Source organism: Felis catus, chromosome C1 (assembly GCF_018350175.1).
Source record: "Felis catus isolate Fca126 chromosome C1, F.catus_Fca126_mat1.0, whole genome shotgun sequence".
Lineage (NCBI taxonomy): Eukaryota > Metazoa > Chordata > Mammalia > Carnivora > Felidae > Felis > Felis catus.
The window spans coordinates 74,848,041-74,865,866 of record NC_058375.1 but is presented as its reverse complement, the minus strand read 5'-3'; the positions used below and the strand labels follow the sequence as shown (position 1 = coordinate 74,865,866).

The 17,826-nt window shown below is 38.8% G+C and overlaps 1 long non-coding RNA gene across 3 annotated transcripts in view; it reads left to right on the top strand.

Moving 5' to 3' along the window:
• LOC109502441 overlaps nt 1–17,826 on the top strand; it is a 117,927-nt gene that overhangs the window by 53,746 nt on the left and 46,355 nt on the right. Inside the window, exons 1-2 of one of the 3 annotated variants that reach the window (XR_002161036.3) lie at nt 1,514–1,618; nt 7,154–7,204. This is a non-coding gene — a long non-coding RNA (uncharacterized LOC109502441). Of the gene's footprint in view, nt 1–1,513; nt 1,619–1,703; nt 1,936–7,153; nt 7,205–17,826 lie in introns of those variants that run through there. The other 2 variants (XR_006584473.1, XR_006584472.1) reach the window with 2 other exon arrangements.

Sequence of the window (17,826 nt, the reverse complement as noted above, 5' to 3'; positions counted from 1 at the left end):
TATGCATGCCTGCCTCGTTCTTCACCTTGGCTTTACCTTGGCTTTGACCTGTTAAATAAGGTCCTAAACTGCAATGAGAAGATGATACTCGGCTCTGCACTTTAGCATTCTTCCCTTGAGCAAAACAATGAATAAAAACACACATACAAGGGCTTGAAAGTCCTCACTCTGGATAGGTGATTAACTCCTGTACCTGTTTTTCACACCTTCTCTTGGCATAAGGCCGAGCAGGTGACTAGTACATTCTCTATTTCTGCAGCATGCGATATTTCCAATTCACTGCAAAACAAAGTTCAAGCTGCTAAAAAAGCTAGTTTTTAATTACCTTGAATTACAAGTTGCAAGGAGGCAGCCTGACAGCTCTCATCAATGAGATCAGTAAGCTGTGAAGACAAGTGGCCAGATATGTCTTGTCATTAATATATACAGTGTGATCAGATGCCATCATAATTGTTATTATTACAGGATCATAAAGATTTAAAGTAACAGAAAAAGCAAGCATCTTTGTTTGAAAGGTCAGCCAAAGAAACAGACTGAGCTCATCAATAAAACAGTGGTGCAAAGAGAGATGAGTATTTAAAAGGAATTCTTATGAAAATCAAGTAAGCAGAAACTTTTAACAATAATGTGGGCAAATGAGGTCCTAGTAGATTACTTTGCATTGGACTAAATTTTGAAATAAACACTAGCAATGGTTTTCCAATACTTGTCAGTAACACTGGCTAAGAATATAAATTGGCTTTCTCAGGTGACTGTGTGTATTTGACTAAATTTTCATGACTGAGGTTTTATAATTTTAAACCATGGAAACCATGTAATTATAAAGTTACTGAAGAAATAAGTTTTCTACATAAAGCAATAACAATGCATTTTCCTTTAAAAAAGTGCACGCGCGCGTGTGTGTGTGAGCGTGCACGTGTACTTTCTGCACGCTTTGCCCACAGATCATCACGAGGAGGGCTTTCAAGAGGATCTTTTTCTTGCTGTAGTGTCAGATCTTAAAATAAGATTTAAGGGCTGGAAAGTCTGATTGAGTGGGACTGAGACGTGATTTCTAGTAGGAGCGCTCGCCAGAGCATGGAGAACAGAAAATTCTATTTCTATATGTTGGAGGTTAGATGTTTTTGGACATGTTTTAATCCAGCCTTTTCTTTTGAAATCAAATATATGCTGTAACTATCTTGAGATGTGTAGTTGCTTATTAGAGTTAATGGATTGTTCATCCTCTTTGTCCTTGAGATAATCCTAAGTATGTGCATAAAACTGAGATCATGTTGCCCATAAAAACCAATCAGCCTGGAGTTGGTCCACAACGTGCTGAACACTCACTAGAGCAGATGGAAAAGATAATGTTTAATAAAGAGTTAGAGGATTAGGTGGTACAAAACAAGCTAAGGGAAAGGGACACTTTTATTTCAGGCGAACCTCTGTGACACTTCTTGCACCCCAAGACAGATTAAAATGATCCCAGGGCCATGACATTCAGCTACTTCCCGCCCCCCCTCCCCCCCCATCGCTGACCCTGCATACATTGTCAGCTTTCCGCCCTGCCAGCATCAGCACCGGCATCTGTGAATAACTCAACAGATAGTTTTTCAGGTTTATCAAGATGTATGAAGTGAGTCATTCGCAAATTAATATACATATGAGGAAATGACAGAAATCTGCTAAATATGTTTGTATTTGAACAACTGATACATCTGAGCTTGATTTAGGAGGGGATGTGTATCAGCTTACAGAAATGACAGTTAAAAAGATAACTGTCACACTGTTTACTGATGAGGTTTCTGTTTGTCTTAACGTTTAGACGTTAAATGAAAAACGGATTGTGGATTACAGCCTAAGCGTTTTTGAGGCTGAGTTTAACATAACAACTTGTGGCCAATGGAGGTAGCACTAAAGGTAGAACCAACTAGTCAGAAGTCCTCTGGTGAGGTAAGGTGGTGAGGCCTTTGACAGGTTAAGTACAACCTCATTTATTTTTTACCGTGTTTGCTGAAAAAATTAAATATAGGCTGGAGAGGTGGATTGAAGTACTGTCTCTGACTTGCTGGTCTGGGGTCTGGCGTTCATGCAGAAGGGCCAGAGGTTCCAAATGGCAGCCATGGGCCTCGGAAAGCACTTTGGTTTGTGACCCTGCTGAGGAACAGGATCATTCAGGTGGCTCATCACCGCTCCTGCTCTGTCCTTTGTTCCAGGCCTCGGGCAGTGCCCTTTGCTCTTCAGCTTAGTTTACAACAGACGTCAAGAAGCACTTCTCAATTTAGCTTCTCGTGGTCTCAGCTCTAACAGCCCGAAGGAAGTTGCCAAACAAATGTAACCTCTCCTGCTGGCCGAGCTCTCCCACCTGTGTTCGCAGCGAGCTGGCTGTTTGGCAGTGCACTTACACACCGTGGAAATGTGCTCTGGGATGTGTTAAGCGGAATTGGGGAATATTTCAAACCATTTCTTAAATAATAGAATTGAAATGTTGTGCTGCTGAAGTGGCCTGAGATGGAAACTTCTGAGTGAAAAGTTAGATCCTGATTTTTCTTGAAGACAAAATGGAGCCCTGGGGTGTGTGGTTTTCAGGCTTTCTCTATTTGTTAATTTTGGAAATGGACTTTTCACGGTTTTTCTTCCCTTTTGTGTTAAGCCTTTGGTTTTGCTTCTACATGCAACTCTGGCTAGAAAATTTGGGATTTTTTTTTTTTTTTAAACCTTGATTCTAATTAATAGGACCAGAGGTAAAGCAGCAATGGAAAGAGCCATTAAGAACCATAAATAAATATATTAGCTTTTAAGTATAATCAGTGTCCCTGATGTGGTATCGAACATAAAAGAGCAGGGTACCAGGCAAAGGGTCCTGTATTGCCAGAGATTCACAAACCCTGGATCTCAATTAAGAGGCCTGGAAAGAGAAAGATCCAGCCTGCCTGTCTCCCTCCCCCTTTCCTTCCCTCTTTCCCTCCCTCCTTTCCTTCCTTCCTTCCTTCCTTCCTTCCTTCCTTCCTTCCTTCCTTCCTTCCTTCCTTCCTCCTCTCTTTCTCTCTTTCTTTCTTTTCTTCTTGTATCTTAAGTAGATTTTTTTCTTTGAGAGAAAGAGAGAGAGAGAGAGAGAGAGAGAGAGAGAGAGAGAGAGAGAAAGAATCTTAAGCAGGCTCTACACTCAGCGCAGAGCCTGGCACAGGGCTTGATCCCACAAATGTGAGATCATGACCTGAGCAGAAATCAAGAGTCAGACACTTAACCTACTGAGCCACCCAGGTGCCCCAGATTTGGTTTTTTTTAAAGCAAAGACATATAACTTTTAGAGGAGTACAAGTACACAAATATCCTGAAGGGATAATTTCGGTCTGCTATCCAAATCTTACTTTAAGGTCTCAGACAGTATGTCTTAGTTATGAAGGCAAATATCTCACAAAAAGACACCATAGCTTGTGCTCTTTGAATAGAGACACACAAAGAAGGCCAAGCTTTAGGATTCTCAGGCTCAGATAAAATATGATAATTGATCTTACAATAATAAGTATTTGTGCTGTTATAGAACAATGTTTATCAAATAGAGGACGTTCATGAGCATCTTCATGGTGTCTACCATGACTGAGTACCAGCAGTGCTATCATTAGTATTTTTCTTGAGGGTGATTCAGCATGAGGTGTTCAGGTATTAGGGCTTAGAGGGTGGCCCCTAATGAGGACATGGGTGCACCTTTCATTCCGGTCTGGGGTTAACTCCACTTGCTTCATTTTATTCTAGGTAGGCATAGGGAAGTGACTGTCTTGGGGGACATGAGTCTGCATCTGGGAATTGTTACATAAACTATTACATCTGAAGCAATGACTCTCCTCTGCAAGCACGCTGAGAGAAATTCCTTTATGCACTTGACCAGTTATGGAATAGCTGTTCTAATTCAGACTCCCATGTCAGAGCCAAGGACTCCAGGAAAACTTTCTGCCATGGAGCTTGAAGACTGACTGTACATCTATACATACCAATACCAGATGCCACACAGTTAGTGGAGTCCTCATTATAAATTGAGATAATTTTTAAGTTGTCATCTTCCCTCTTGATTTTTCTGTTTGAACCAAATGCTATTGCCCAGTTTAATTTCCCAGCCCTTAGTGTGACAGGCTTTGCACACAGGCACTGGATTTTAGAACTACAGCCTTGTAATTCTTCCACGAGCACCTCTAAAATGGAAAGTAATTTTTTTCCCATATAGTTCGGCTTCCAACCGCTCCGTGTAGGAGTTTCCTTAGAACATCCTGACCATCCCGGGTAGCCCCTTATTGGACACTTTCGGTGATGGGGCACTTACCAGTTCTTAGGCGAGTCCTCTCTGTTTCAGCAGCTCTCATTAGTGTAAAGTTTTTCTGTAGAAAACTCAGATCTGCCTCCTGTCCTCTCACCCTTTTGCCTCAGTTCTGCTCTCTAGAGCTACAAATATAGATCTCTTCCCTCTGAAATTAGAATTGCAAAATATTAAAGAGAGTTTTCTTGTTCTCCCTTTATCTTCTTTCCAAGCAAAACTTATATCACTCATTTTTCAAAAAATGTTTATTGTGTAGATACAAACACTGGGTTAGATGGAGTAGGTGACTTGGACAACCGTTTCTCATTGATTTTGCTTACAGAGCTGGTAAGACACTGGCCAACTTCTAGATGGACGTTCTCATCCTTTGTTTCTAGAGTAAGAGCTCCTTAAGGATAGTGACCATGGCTTCTAATGAATATCCCCAGAACCTGCTATTTGACTCACAAATGGATGTCCAATAAACACTTTCTAACTCTCTTCCCTTCCTCTAAAATCAAGGCCCCTATACCTCATCACAGTGTTATTCTCTGGTTTGACTAGTGCTAACCATGGTAGAGGCATGATACTGCTTGAACTGATCCTGACATTGTGTGGGGGCTCATAAGACCTCAGTCCACATAGACTGCTATAAGATTTGGTCTCACATGTCATCTCATTTAAATGGCCTAACAGTCCCGAGAGGTAGATACTGTTATACCCAGTTTTTACATGAGAAAATAGATGGAAATAAGCAAGTTAAATTGATTTAAATCACTGGTGTTCTCTAATTCCATATTCAGGACTTTTTCTTCAAAAAAAATATTTTTTAATGTTTATTTATTTTTGGGGGGGCAAGGGGCAGAGAGAGAGAGAGAGAGAGAGAGAATCCGAAGCAGGCTCTAGGCTCTGACCTGTCAGCACAGAGCTCAACTCGGGGCTTGAACTCAGGAATGAAGAGATCATGACCTGAGCCAAAGTCAGATGCTTAACCGACTAAGCCACACAGGTGCCCCTAGGACTTTTTCTAATACAGACCCTAGCTCCTAGTTCTCCATCATTTTCTAAATTTGCACCCAAGTTTTTGATCCCAATGTAGAACTATACCTTCCTGAATTATCCTTACTAAAGGTATCTTGTTAGTTCTGGCCTATACTTCTTGAGTCCTTCTGGAATCTTAACATACTTATTTTACCATCTTCACTAATCCTTTCAGTTTGTATACTTGTTACTAATATGCTGGGCTTATTCTTTTATATAACTTATTGATGAAAAATGCTCTTGGTCCCAAGGCAAAGAGAAACCTTGCTGCAGGATGACATTGAACCATCAATACTGTTTTGGGTACACTCCTTCAACTATTCTATCACATCATCCACAGTTTTCTGTTTTGGCCATAAAGATAACATGGAAGATTTTGTCGAATGAAAGTGTATTTTATCTTAAATCAGATATTTTTCTATATGAGGAGTTCTGCAGTTTTCCACATAATAAGGATACTACACTTAGTTTTTTATTTGCTATCCCAGAGGGTATGATTTGGTCCACATCCCAATTTTATCTCCAAGTGAATAGTGTTTTTGAAAGAGCTATAGTCACTTATGTAAGCTTCATCATGTACTTGTCTCTCATGATATTTTTCCTTTCCTTTCTGCCTCCACATACCTTTATGTACTATATGTTATAAAGTACAGGGGCAAAGTTGTATTTAAGAGAAAATGAAAGCCTTGATGCAAACAAATACATTTTCCCAAAAGAAACACTCATTTCAGTGTATACATGCAAAACTTTAAAACCTGATTAAAAAATGTATGAAGGAACTCTATCATGTGGAGGATGTTACTTAGGAGCTGAATTACAGGATTTGCTTGTGTCTCTTTTTCTCTCGCCCTGGGCAATCTAGTCTAATTACAAAACTTGCCTTTCATTCTGTTTAGTGTTTTTCAGCTATGCATGAGAAAAGTTAATCAAAAAATAAAATGAAAAACTGTGATGGCTAATCGAAGTTCCATAGATTTCTCTGCTGTTGCCTAGCCTATCCGTGGGGATGAACTCCAAAACGTTACCTTTAAAACATCATCAGATGTACTGTGCCTACTGGCCTCTGCTTCTTTTAAAAAAGAGAAAATTTTCCTTTAATTTCAGAAGTTCCCAAAATTAGAAATGGAAAGAAAATCATGGCTTTTCCTATCTTCATTTATCCCTTACCCACAATTACTGGGAGGTTTTATGATCATAGAAGACACTAGACCAATAATCTCAGAGATGGGTAATCTCTTTAGAGAAGATAGAAAAAGGCAGTTTATCAGCCCCATCCTGTCCTCTAGTATGCTCTTGTAGGGGAGGAAAACACCATAAAACCTTGGTTGGCAAGCATAATTTGTTCTGGAAACATGCTTGTAAATCCAAAGCACTTGTATATCAAAGCGAATTTTAAGAGCCATTGGCTCAGTTGTGATCATGTGACATTTGGCATCAGGTACTCCTCGTATTGCAAGACATCATTCCTTTATCAAGTTAAAATTTATTAGAAATGTTTGCTCATCAGGGCACCTGAGTGACTCAGTTGGTTGAGCGTCCTACTTCGGCTCAGATCATGATCATGCAGTTGACGAGTTCGAGCCCTGAGCGGGGTTCTGTGCTGAGAGCTCAGAGCCTGGAGCCTGCTTCAGATTCTGTGTCTCCCTCTCTCTCTGCCTCTCCCCTGCTCATGCTGTCTCTCTCTGTCTCTCTCTGTCTCTCTCTGTCTCAAAAACAAAAGTAAGCATTAAAAAAAATAAAAAAAAAAGAAATGTTTGCTTATCTTGCAGAACACTCACAGAACAAGTTACTTGCAATCCAAGGTTTTACTGTAACTCTCTTTCCCTCTACCCATCTTAGGTGCATTGGTTGGTGCCTTGCAAATTAGACTGACAGAAGACAGATTAACAGGTAAAAAACAAATGGGTTTATTACCAAGTGCGTCTTATATACACATGGGAGTACTCAGTAATGAATAACTCAAAGGGGTGGTTAGAACTTGGGCATTTAGCGCTTAAGAAAAGAACAATATGCTATACATTTTTAGTGAAGGGACAAGACTAAGGAAAAAGACTTTGAATTTCTAGGGTGGCAAATTGTGGTAAGGTTAATATATGGGGAAACTAATGGCAGATAAGTTCTAGTTAATGGAGTTTATTATCTAGATTCCTCTGGTGCCCCCTCAGGGCTGAAAAGTGTCCAGAATTATCTTCAGTAATGTCTGTCCTTCCTGGTAGAGGGAAGAGTGGACCCCTTTACAAATCTGTATCCTGCTTTTAGGACAATGCTTTTAGGACAATGGGGGCAGCAGAGAAGTGTTTCTTCTTAGTTGCCTTCAGTTCAAAGTAATCCTGTGCTAAAGAGGCACTTTGTAGGGTGGCATATTTTGCTCCCCATTACTTTGAAAGGACATTGGATTAAAAGGATTGCTGATTCTTGGCCTATTTTCTTTCTGGCTTCCTTGTCTCGAACATAGATCCAAATGTCAACCACTAGAACCAATCCTGGCTGTGGTTTTGTGTGGGGTTTTTTCTCAAGGGCTGAGATGTCATTTTTGGAACATTTTAAATCCCCTCTGTGACAGCACTACTGCAACCAAACACAATGTGATACAGTTAGTGCCTTTAATTAATATCGTTAACTAACCCTGATAAAATCACAGAATTGTTTCTTTGTTCTTTGGGAGATGAAAGAAAAGGTATGGAGATGGTTGAGTCTTTTTGAGAGCTCTGATTTTTTTTTAAAGGGTTGCTGGCAGCGGTAATGGGTTAATGGTGAACAAAAATAGCATGTTATCAATGCAAGCTTGTGGCATTTTTGTCAGACAATAGGAGATTTCTGGATGGTGTATGTCCATTGCTCCTGTGGCCTAAACAACCCTGAGTTTCTCAGTCGTTTGAAGTGAGTGGTGTTGAGAAGCAACATATGCTTCTTCTCTTCCATGCAGAGCAATGGAATTTGGAAATATGTGCTAAATAGAAAACAGAGTTTGTCATGACAGTTTATCTCCAAGAAAGGACAACTTCCTGGGATAGTAATAATGGTTGCTAAAACCTCACTGAGAAAAATAATTCAATTGCCCAAATTTGGGCTGAGCTCATGCTGCAGCTGGCTGAGGAGAGTGGCAAGGTACCATTGATCTGCTTTGGAATGAGGTGTGCTTGGGAATCATGTGGATGGAGCCTCTCTTTAACTGATACTGACTATGATAAAAGAGGCCTGGGGACTTTCAGAGTAACGTATACCATTCACATAACCCAGCATCGTGTAAGTCTTATGAAGTTGTTGTTGTCGTTTTTAATGCTTTTTAAACTTTCTTTCAACCTAAACAAGCATAACAACCTAAATAAAATGAAAAATATATTAGAATCTATTGAAGAAATCTGTGAATGCTTTATCAATAACAGCAATGTGACCAAAGTCCTATGCACTTGTTTTTTTTTTTTTTTTTTTTTTTGTAAATATTGAAGACCAGGCACATAAAGGCATTAAACATGTAACTTCCTACTTTAAATCCTGGCTGAGACAAATTTGGCATTCCAAATTTTAGCCAGCAGCTGACTCAACAACTGGGAAGCCAATTGCCCAAAAGTTCTGCCTTTGACTGTTTCAGGGTCATATATAGGACAGACAAAATAATTAGAAATGTTTTAGAAAACCATCAACAATATGGAGTGAGAGGCAGAGTCTGGAGCTGCTTTGCACACCAAAAAGAGATATTTTTTAATATAACTGACATACAGCATTATATTAGTCTCAGGTGTACAATATAATTATCCAGTATTTGTATATATTGCAAAATGATCACCACAGTAAGTCTAGTTAACATCTGTAACCTTACATAGTTACAGAATTTTTTCTTGTGATGAGAACTTTTAAGATTTACTTTCTTAGTAGCCTTCAAATATGCAAAACAGTATTATTAATCTGGAGTCACCATGCTGTATGAGATTTATTTATTTTACTACCAGAAGTCTGTACCTTTTGACTCCCTTCACCAATTTTGGCCCCCCTCCACACCACACTCCTGCCTCTGGCAACCACCAGAGAAAACCAACCATGTTTTCTCTGTATCTACAAGATTGGTTTTTTGTTTTCTTTTGTTATTGTTGTTCTTTTAGATTCTACTATGCGTGAGATTATATGGTATTTGTCTTTCTTTGACTTACTTTGCTTAGCTTAATGACTTCAAGGTCCACCTGTGTTGCAGTGGGAAGATTTCGTTATTTTGTATGGCTGAATAATATTCTACTATGGATAGTTGACCATTGAACAATGTGGGGGTTAGGGGCACTGCCCCCCCCCCCCCGATGCAGTTCAAAATTCATGTATAACTTTTAATTTCTTAAAAATTTAACCACTAATAGCCTACTGTTGACTGGAAGCCTTACTGATAACATAAATAGTCAATTAACACATATTTTGTATGTTAAATTATTACACACTGTATTCTTACACTAAAGTGAGTTACAGAAAAGAAAATGTTATGAAGAAAATCATAAGGAAGAGAAAATACATTTACAGTTCTGTACTGTATTTATTGAAAAAAATCTGCATATAAGTGGGCCTGATCAGTTCAAACCTGTGTTGTTTAAGGGTCAACTATATATATACCACAGTTTCTTTATCTACTTATCCATTGATGGACACTTAGGTTGTTTCTATGTCTTGGTTATTGTAAATAATGCTGCAGTGCACATTAAGGTGCATGTATCTTTCTGAGTTAGTGATTTTGGTTTCTTTGGATAAATACCCAGAAGTGGAATTCCTGGATCATATGGTAGTTTTATTTTTAATTTTTTGAGGAACTTCCATACTGTTTTAAAGAGGCATATTTTATAATTAAGATTCAGTGAGTTGTCCAGGACTCCATCGAGGTCACTTGCTTTATTACTGTGAAAGTTTGGCCACATGAATATAAGATAATGCTAAATTACAAAATCAGCAATGCAGTGTTATGAAAAGATCACTGACTCAGGAATCAGGAGACCTGAGTCTTAGTCCCATTTAATAATCATTAATCGTAATCTTCATTTGTGTGCATTACTGTATCACTATATGTCAGGCATCTTGGAATATATTTTCTTTGGCCTGTGCAATCGTGCAACCAGGAAGATATTATTATCCCATGTCCAAGCTGAAGAATCAGTTTTGAAGAGTTTAAGTGACTTTCCCAAGGTCACTAATAAGTAGCAGAGTTAAGTTTCAAACTTGAGACTGTCTCCCGAGGCTCTGTCTCTGCTGAATGCTCCATACTCTTTTCTGCAGATTTGTCCTTCCTTCTGCCATTCCTGCTTGGAATGTCCTTCTTGCTCATCTCAGCGTGTATGACTTTTGGTCATTCTTCACGCCTGACTTCATCTGCATTTTTAGGAAGGTTTCTAGGAACGCTCCCATCCACTGGTTCCTCCCCATTTTAACCTCACAGCTCTTGCTACTGCTGCTCTGGACATCTGCTTTTATCTCTGGTACATTCTCTGTAGCTTTGGCACTTCCCATTTATTGTGAATGGTGTTTTCAGTGCAACACCTGTCCTCACTCTCCTCTCTCCCATTTATACATTTGGAAGACATTAGGGGGGAAAAACCATTAAAATATAGAAAAATGCCATATATCCTACCACCCCAGATTAACAAAATTTACCATTTAAAATTCCTGGCTTCAAATATTTTTCTTTAAATAAAGAAATAGCACCTTACCAATCAAGTTGAATTTCACATTACACATTTTCCAATCCCATTCATCTTCTTTCTCTCCAGAAGTAACCACTAATCTGATTTTGGTACCTAACCTCTCAATCTGTGGTTTTAATTTTTGTTACACATTGTATATTTGTAAGCAATACGTAATGTCATATTATAATCTTTTTTGTTGTTGTAGAGAACATAGTGCAATTATTGCATACATCTTTTGAAAATTTGCTTTTTTCACTCAATATATTTTAAAAAGTAGCCATATTGATGCATTTAAATCTAATTTATTCATTTAAATTGTAGTATTCAATTTCATGGGAATAAATGTCTCCTTTATCTAATTCTCTTTTTATGGACATTGAGGTTCTTACAGGAAGCTATTTCAATGTATTTGTTTCTCCTTTACTATTAGACGCTGAATTCTCTGATTGAGGGACTGTGGATTATGATTCTTTGGGCTTAGCACTGTAATTGCAACTCAATAAATGTATGCTGAATGAGTTGATGAAAATATCTGGGCAAGTGATGGTCTTCAACTTTGAGAAGGTTAACATGATTGAAAGCAGGCAGAGGGTGACTTCAAAGAAGTTGAAATTGCATTTTTTCTTGTATTTATGGAGATGAAAATATAGGGTAATAAAAAGCTACTCGAAATGATACTGAATTCTGGATGGGTAAGTTAGTAAATTTTTATGATCCTAATGAAATTTGTAAAAGATTAGTAACAGAAAATATGTAAAACAATTGATTAAGCTACAAGCAAAAATGCTTAGAAATGTGCCTACGTGTATTTGTCAAGTCAGTGCTGCTTTATGGCTGGACAGCAAAAGTTCTGTATCTGCTTCTAACTAGAATGTCTCCATAATTCACCTTGGAGAAATCTAATTACCCTGGAATATTTGACCTTCAATGTGTCAACATAAACATTTTCTCAACCTGGCTTCATGGAGATATGGCAGCTGTGCTTAACAGAGATAACATTTTTCTTTAGACATGTTAAAGGCCATGGTCTGTTTCTTCAGTTTTGTATCTTCCCTTCTGACCCACTTGCACTTTTGTTACTTTCTGATTGTTGTCTAGATGGATCACATCCAATAATGGGGAGAGAAGTGTGAGGTCAGGGGGTGGAGGTTATTGCAAGGAAGAAATGAGTTTATACTTGTGAAACCTCAGAATAATGTCTGTCACAGGGTTAGGTCTCAATAACTGTTAATTACTGCTCTTCTTTTTTATACTTTTTATAGCAGAAATATAAGGTAGCTATCTTATAGGCATTATTCTATGTCTGCCAGGATGAGTACAGAACTCTCCATGTCTCTTCAGCCCAAGATTACAATTTTTTTCTGTGAGTTCTGATGGATGAAGGGCAAGGGTCTCCACAGTGAGGAGACATGAACTCCGAAGACTCTCTATCGATCACAGATATCAAATGATCAAGAAGGGACAGCAGGATTGGGCGTTGATTGTATAATTAGAATGAAGTTGTATTAAGCTTATTATTTCACATGTAGCTTCGTGTGATGTTGGCTATTATCTGATAGCTATAAAACCAGTCTTCCCTATTCACCCATCACTCAGTGATCTATTGATTCATCATTTGTTAACGAATATAAAACATGAGGTACCGAAGATACTTGAGATACATCGATGAACAAATAGGAAAGGATTCCTGCTATCCCATGGCTTACATTCTGGCATGGGAGGGCAGAAAATGAGCAAAAATTGTAATAAGTAAATTATATAGAACATGAGAAGGTGATAAATGCTATGGAAAAGGGAAAGGTAGATTCAGATAAGAAAGATGAGGAGTGCCTGATCAAGGTAGGATGGTCAAGGTTCATTGCAAAGGCATGAGGTGAGCAAAGGCTTGCAGGAGGTGAGGAAATTTGCTGTGCAGATGTGTGTGAGGCAGAAGAGCTGACACCAAGGCTATGCCTGTTGTGTTTGAGGCAAGAAGGGCTATGTGAGTGCAGTAAAGTGAGCAAGGGAGGCAGTAGTAGGAGGTGAAATCAGAGGGGTTATGGAAGGCCTCTATGATGTAGCACCAGTAGGCCATTGTGAAAACGTTGGTGATCCAATGGAGTGCTTGACATAGTGTTTCAAAGACCACTCTGACTTCTGTGTTGAGAGAAGTTTCTGAGGGGCAAGTATAGAAGCTGGAAAGCCTATTAAGAAGCTATTGCAGCTCTAGGAGAGAGAGGTAAGAAGTAATTCCATTCTGATACATTTTTAAAACTAGAGTCAATATCCTAATGGATTAGATGTAGGGTATGAAAGAAATAAAGGGACTAAAATGCCCCCGAAGACTTTTTTTTTGACAGAGCATCTGGAAAGATGGAGCTTCCATCAACTGGACTGTCTGGATTAGGTTTGGGCAAGAACATCAGGAATTCTCTTTTTAGAAGCCTGTTAGCCATCTGGATATATCAATCTGGAGTTCAGGAAAGAGGTCTTGGGTAAAGATATAAATTTGTGGGGTTTTTTGGCGTATATATAGAATTTAAAATCAAGGGATTGGATAAGACCACCAAGGGAGTGGGTGCACACAAAATATAAGACCAATAAGTCAGTGCTGAGAGCACTCCAACATTAGGGGCTTGAGGTACAGAAGAGAAACCAGCAAAGAAAAATGAGGAGTAACCAGTGAGTTAGGGAGAGAGGTGGGTGAGTCATAGAGGCCCAAATAATAAAGTGTATTAAGGAGGGAATGATAAAATATGTCAAATGCTGATGAGGAGTAAAGTAAGATGAGAAGTAACAGTTGACTAGTGGACCAAACTCTGTGGAAGTCATTTGGTAACATTCATGAGGGCAGTCGTTGGACGTGTGGAGGTGAAGGCCTGCTTGGAGTGCGTAAAGGGAGAATGGCAGGAGATGACTTGCAGGCAGTAAATAGCCTAATAGTCAAGACTAGTCTAAATGGAACCTGAGCACTTTGGACTCAAGTACTCCTCCGCTTGCTCATTAATGCCCAATGTATGAAAGTCAGCATTTCCCTACTTTCCTTTAGGAGGGCCCCTGTATTCAACCACTGAAAATGTAAGTATCTTGAAACTGGTATCTCAGAGCTACTAACATCGTGGTGTGGATTTATCTGTTTGCACTGAATTCCTGAGGTTACAATGATATTGTAGAATTTCAGAGCTGTAAGTGATTTTAGATATGACATAGCCCTATTAAGAGAGGTGTATATAGGGAAAGTGAGTCTTTCAAGATCACATACTTGATGGATGACAGAGTTGACACAAGGGATCCAGGATTTCTATTCTAGTGCCTTTACAACTGCATAATATTTTATCTTGAATTCGATCCAACATGTATATGGGACAAGTGAAGACACAAGGAGATATTACATAAATGTCTGTTCTATGAAGGAAGGAATGAATGAACTAATAGATGAGCAAAGACAAGACAAAATTTGAAATGTATGGGAAAACCAGTTGAGGACCCATAAGGCTGAAGGTAGGGGATTTGCTCTGAGATACAGGAGCAAAAAGTCAGGGTGAGAAAGATGTAACAGCTGAGGGAACAGTAAGTGAGGACCGATCACTGCAACACGAGAGCTTTCTACCTTGAAAGCAGCAGAGATGTTTCAAATTATTTTAAAAGAGCGAGCAAAGTGTTAATGAGGGTTAATGGAAAGGACTGAACATAGAGAAGCTCTTTGCTAACAAGAATTGGGATGATGGCATTTTTCAAAATCCTTGCTGACAACATAAGAAAACTACTGACTTGGCGGCAGCAAGTTTACAACTCCCTGAAAATAACCAGATACAAGAGGTTTCAACTTGCTGGAACTCTTTATTATATGCTTGAATGACTCCTGGAACAAAGGAAAGCTGTGCATGATTGTTTAGGAAAGTGTAAGATAAACAAAGCGTATGTTTTCTAACTTCTACTGACTGTAATCTGATAGTCGTGTTAAATTGGTCTCTGCTCATTTTAAGGTTATGTGATGAAGATGACTTTAGTGGTTCTTATGTTCAGTATATAAATAAATGATGTTAAGACTCCACTTTAACTCATGCCCCTCAATTTTTCATACGTATTTGCTGCTTTTCTTTCAGAAAGGAAAATGTACATTACTTGTTCTCTTGGAAGCATTCCATCCTTTTTTATGCTTTTCCTTTCTCTGTTGAAAGATCCCCCTCACACTGCATAAATAGAAATGTCCCCGAGATTCATTTGATTTCATGGATGGCGGAGTACTCATTTCAAATATCTTTGGGAGAACCAGATAAAATAGCTACACTATACTGCATTACCTGATTTAGTGCTGGGGACTGTTAGAGGACTAGATGGCTGTGGAAAATTGTAATGGGAAACTCAAGTTAGTTTTCACTTTTAAGTTCAGCGCTTTGAATCCAGTGGAGTTGAGGGTAGTCAAAAGTCATTAACTATCTGATTTGACTGTTCACTGTTCTAAGTGAAATAAGAGTGGTGCCTCTGTTTTGCTGGTAGTGAGGAAAATGCTCCTAACGCCTTGGTGCTAAATGGCAGTTCTTGAGTAGTGTCAGCAGAGAACTGCCTGGGTAAGGTGACTTGTCCTTTCTTTCACGAAGCCAGCATTACTTTGTCAGGGTGAAGGCACAGTGGGGAAGCAGTTGGGGAAGTCTCACACTTCTGCTTATCAGCCTGTATCTAGTCTTCGGAGGAAAAGAAGCCATCTATTTCCAAAGCTGTCAATCTGGTACCCCCAGCCACCACTAAAAGCCACTTCAATTTATTTCTTCAGTTCTTTACACTTTGTAGAGGGTTTATTGTAAAGATGTATTAACCAGTAAGATGCCTTTAAGATAAATTATATCCAACTTTGGAAAGAGATAGCAACTTTTGTAAAGGTGCCTGTGGTAGTTTCAGGAGGAGAAAAAAGCAGTGCTTGACACTGCTGGAGGCATCATTATCTCTATCTCAAACATCCATCCGCTCCGTTTCTATTAGCATGCGATTTTCATCTCTTATTCTCCCTTCTTCGAGCTAGCTCCCGTTCCTTCGTATTTAGCTTTGTTTTTGGCTTATTTATTTATTTATTTATCTAGTTGTTGTTGTTGTTGTTGTTGTTCCTGTTCCTCTGATTTTTGCTACCTACAAGGAGGAAGTAGGCATGCACATAATAACATTGGACCTTTCCCTCTGTGTTGGATCAGAACCAGAGCTGTCCCAGAGGAGGGACATAACCCTTGATCTTACTAGCTAAGGTTAGTTGATTTCCCTTGGCTTCAAGCTGTTTACATAGAGTTTCAGGGGGAAACTGAGGAGGGGTAGTTTCCCTTGGTGGCTAACCCTAAGCTTGAGGTGGAGAGGAAAATGACTTTTCGTCCCTCTTTCTTTGCAAACACAAAATCATCCATGTGAAGTCTTATCATCTGAATTTAAATGAGCTCTGAACGGTATTCCGGGCACTGACAGTATTCTGAGGTCTGACAGCCATGTCTCCAGCCTGGAGAATTACTCACGTAGGAAATTCAAGGTTGGGAATCCCTGGCAATGTATGACCAGTTTTTAAGAACTATGGACAATGTAGTTGATAATCAGTTTCTTTTTTTTGCCAAGTGGAACAATGTAAAATTAGAAAAAAAATTCCTGTGTGCCCTGGCAAACAGTTTTGAGGCTGCTGCCTTAAAAATGGTGGATAAATTAAAAGATGAGAGAAATACATCCAAGTGACTTTAACAGTTGAATGCTGAGCAGTAATTATACATCAAGCCTGAAATCACCAATCTGAAACATAGGCTTGTTTCTTCTTTTTATGTATAGTCTGATGTTTGTTTAAAATTCTAAAGCATTTTGCAAATTATTGGGAAATGCCTACATGTGAAAAAGCAGAGGAAAACCTAAAATGGGCCTCTTTTAGGTGTTTTTCTTTTAGATTTTCTTTAGGTTCTTAGGGAACTTCTGAAATATTTTATTTCTATTATTATTTCTTCCTATGTCACTAGATTTGCTTACTAAGCTTAGAGAATGTCCAAGGGCTACATGACATGGTCATGACACTGAGGTCCTTTTACTGCTGTATCTCTTAGGACTCCAAAATACTATCTGGTAGACATTAATTTCTTTAATGCCCCTTGAGCAAATCTCAACCCTATGATGTTATCTCATTTTCATAGAACCTTTTCCTACCTTTGCTTCATGGATTGACATCTTCTGATCCTTTAGTCTTCCATTAAACACTTGCTTTCTTCAGAGAATATTTAGTGAATGAGTAATAAACTGGGTACCATTTTGTAAATAAATCTCAGTCCAGAATTATGAATGACTAGGTGCCAGAATGCCTCCTCCTCTCCTAAATTTCTCCTACTTTTCCCCTTCGACTTGGCTCTTTTTTTCTTTTCTCCTTTCCTTTTTTCAATTCCTGGTATTAGCTTTTACTCTATTATCGCAACTGGAGTAAGAATACAAAGCACAGGGGAATAATAGTATTCAACATCTTTTGTTCATTAATGCAATGTTTTCTGCTTTATATTTGAAAAGCTTCAGTGAATAAATGTAAAGTCTATCTAAAAGACAATCAAGAAATCAAAGACCATTTAAGTGAGGCTGCCAAGATTTAGGGATGAAAAAAAACCCCTCAGTTTTCATTGATGCTGAGGTGAGGAAGAGGGATAGGAATATTTCTGAAAAGTCACTTGGCTTGGTGGAAAGAACATGAGCTTTAGAAGGTACTGGCAGAAGGTGAATCGCATCTGAGTATCTTTAATATTCAAGGCACTGTGTTAGGTAGTGCCTCCACCTAATATCAACCCTCTGATGGAGGGGCAATTAATTCTATTTTACAGAAGTAAAATTGAGTCTCAGAGACTCAGTACTTTGCCTAGGGTCACATAGCTAATAAAGAGC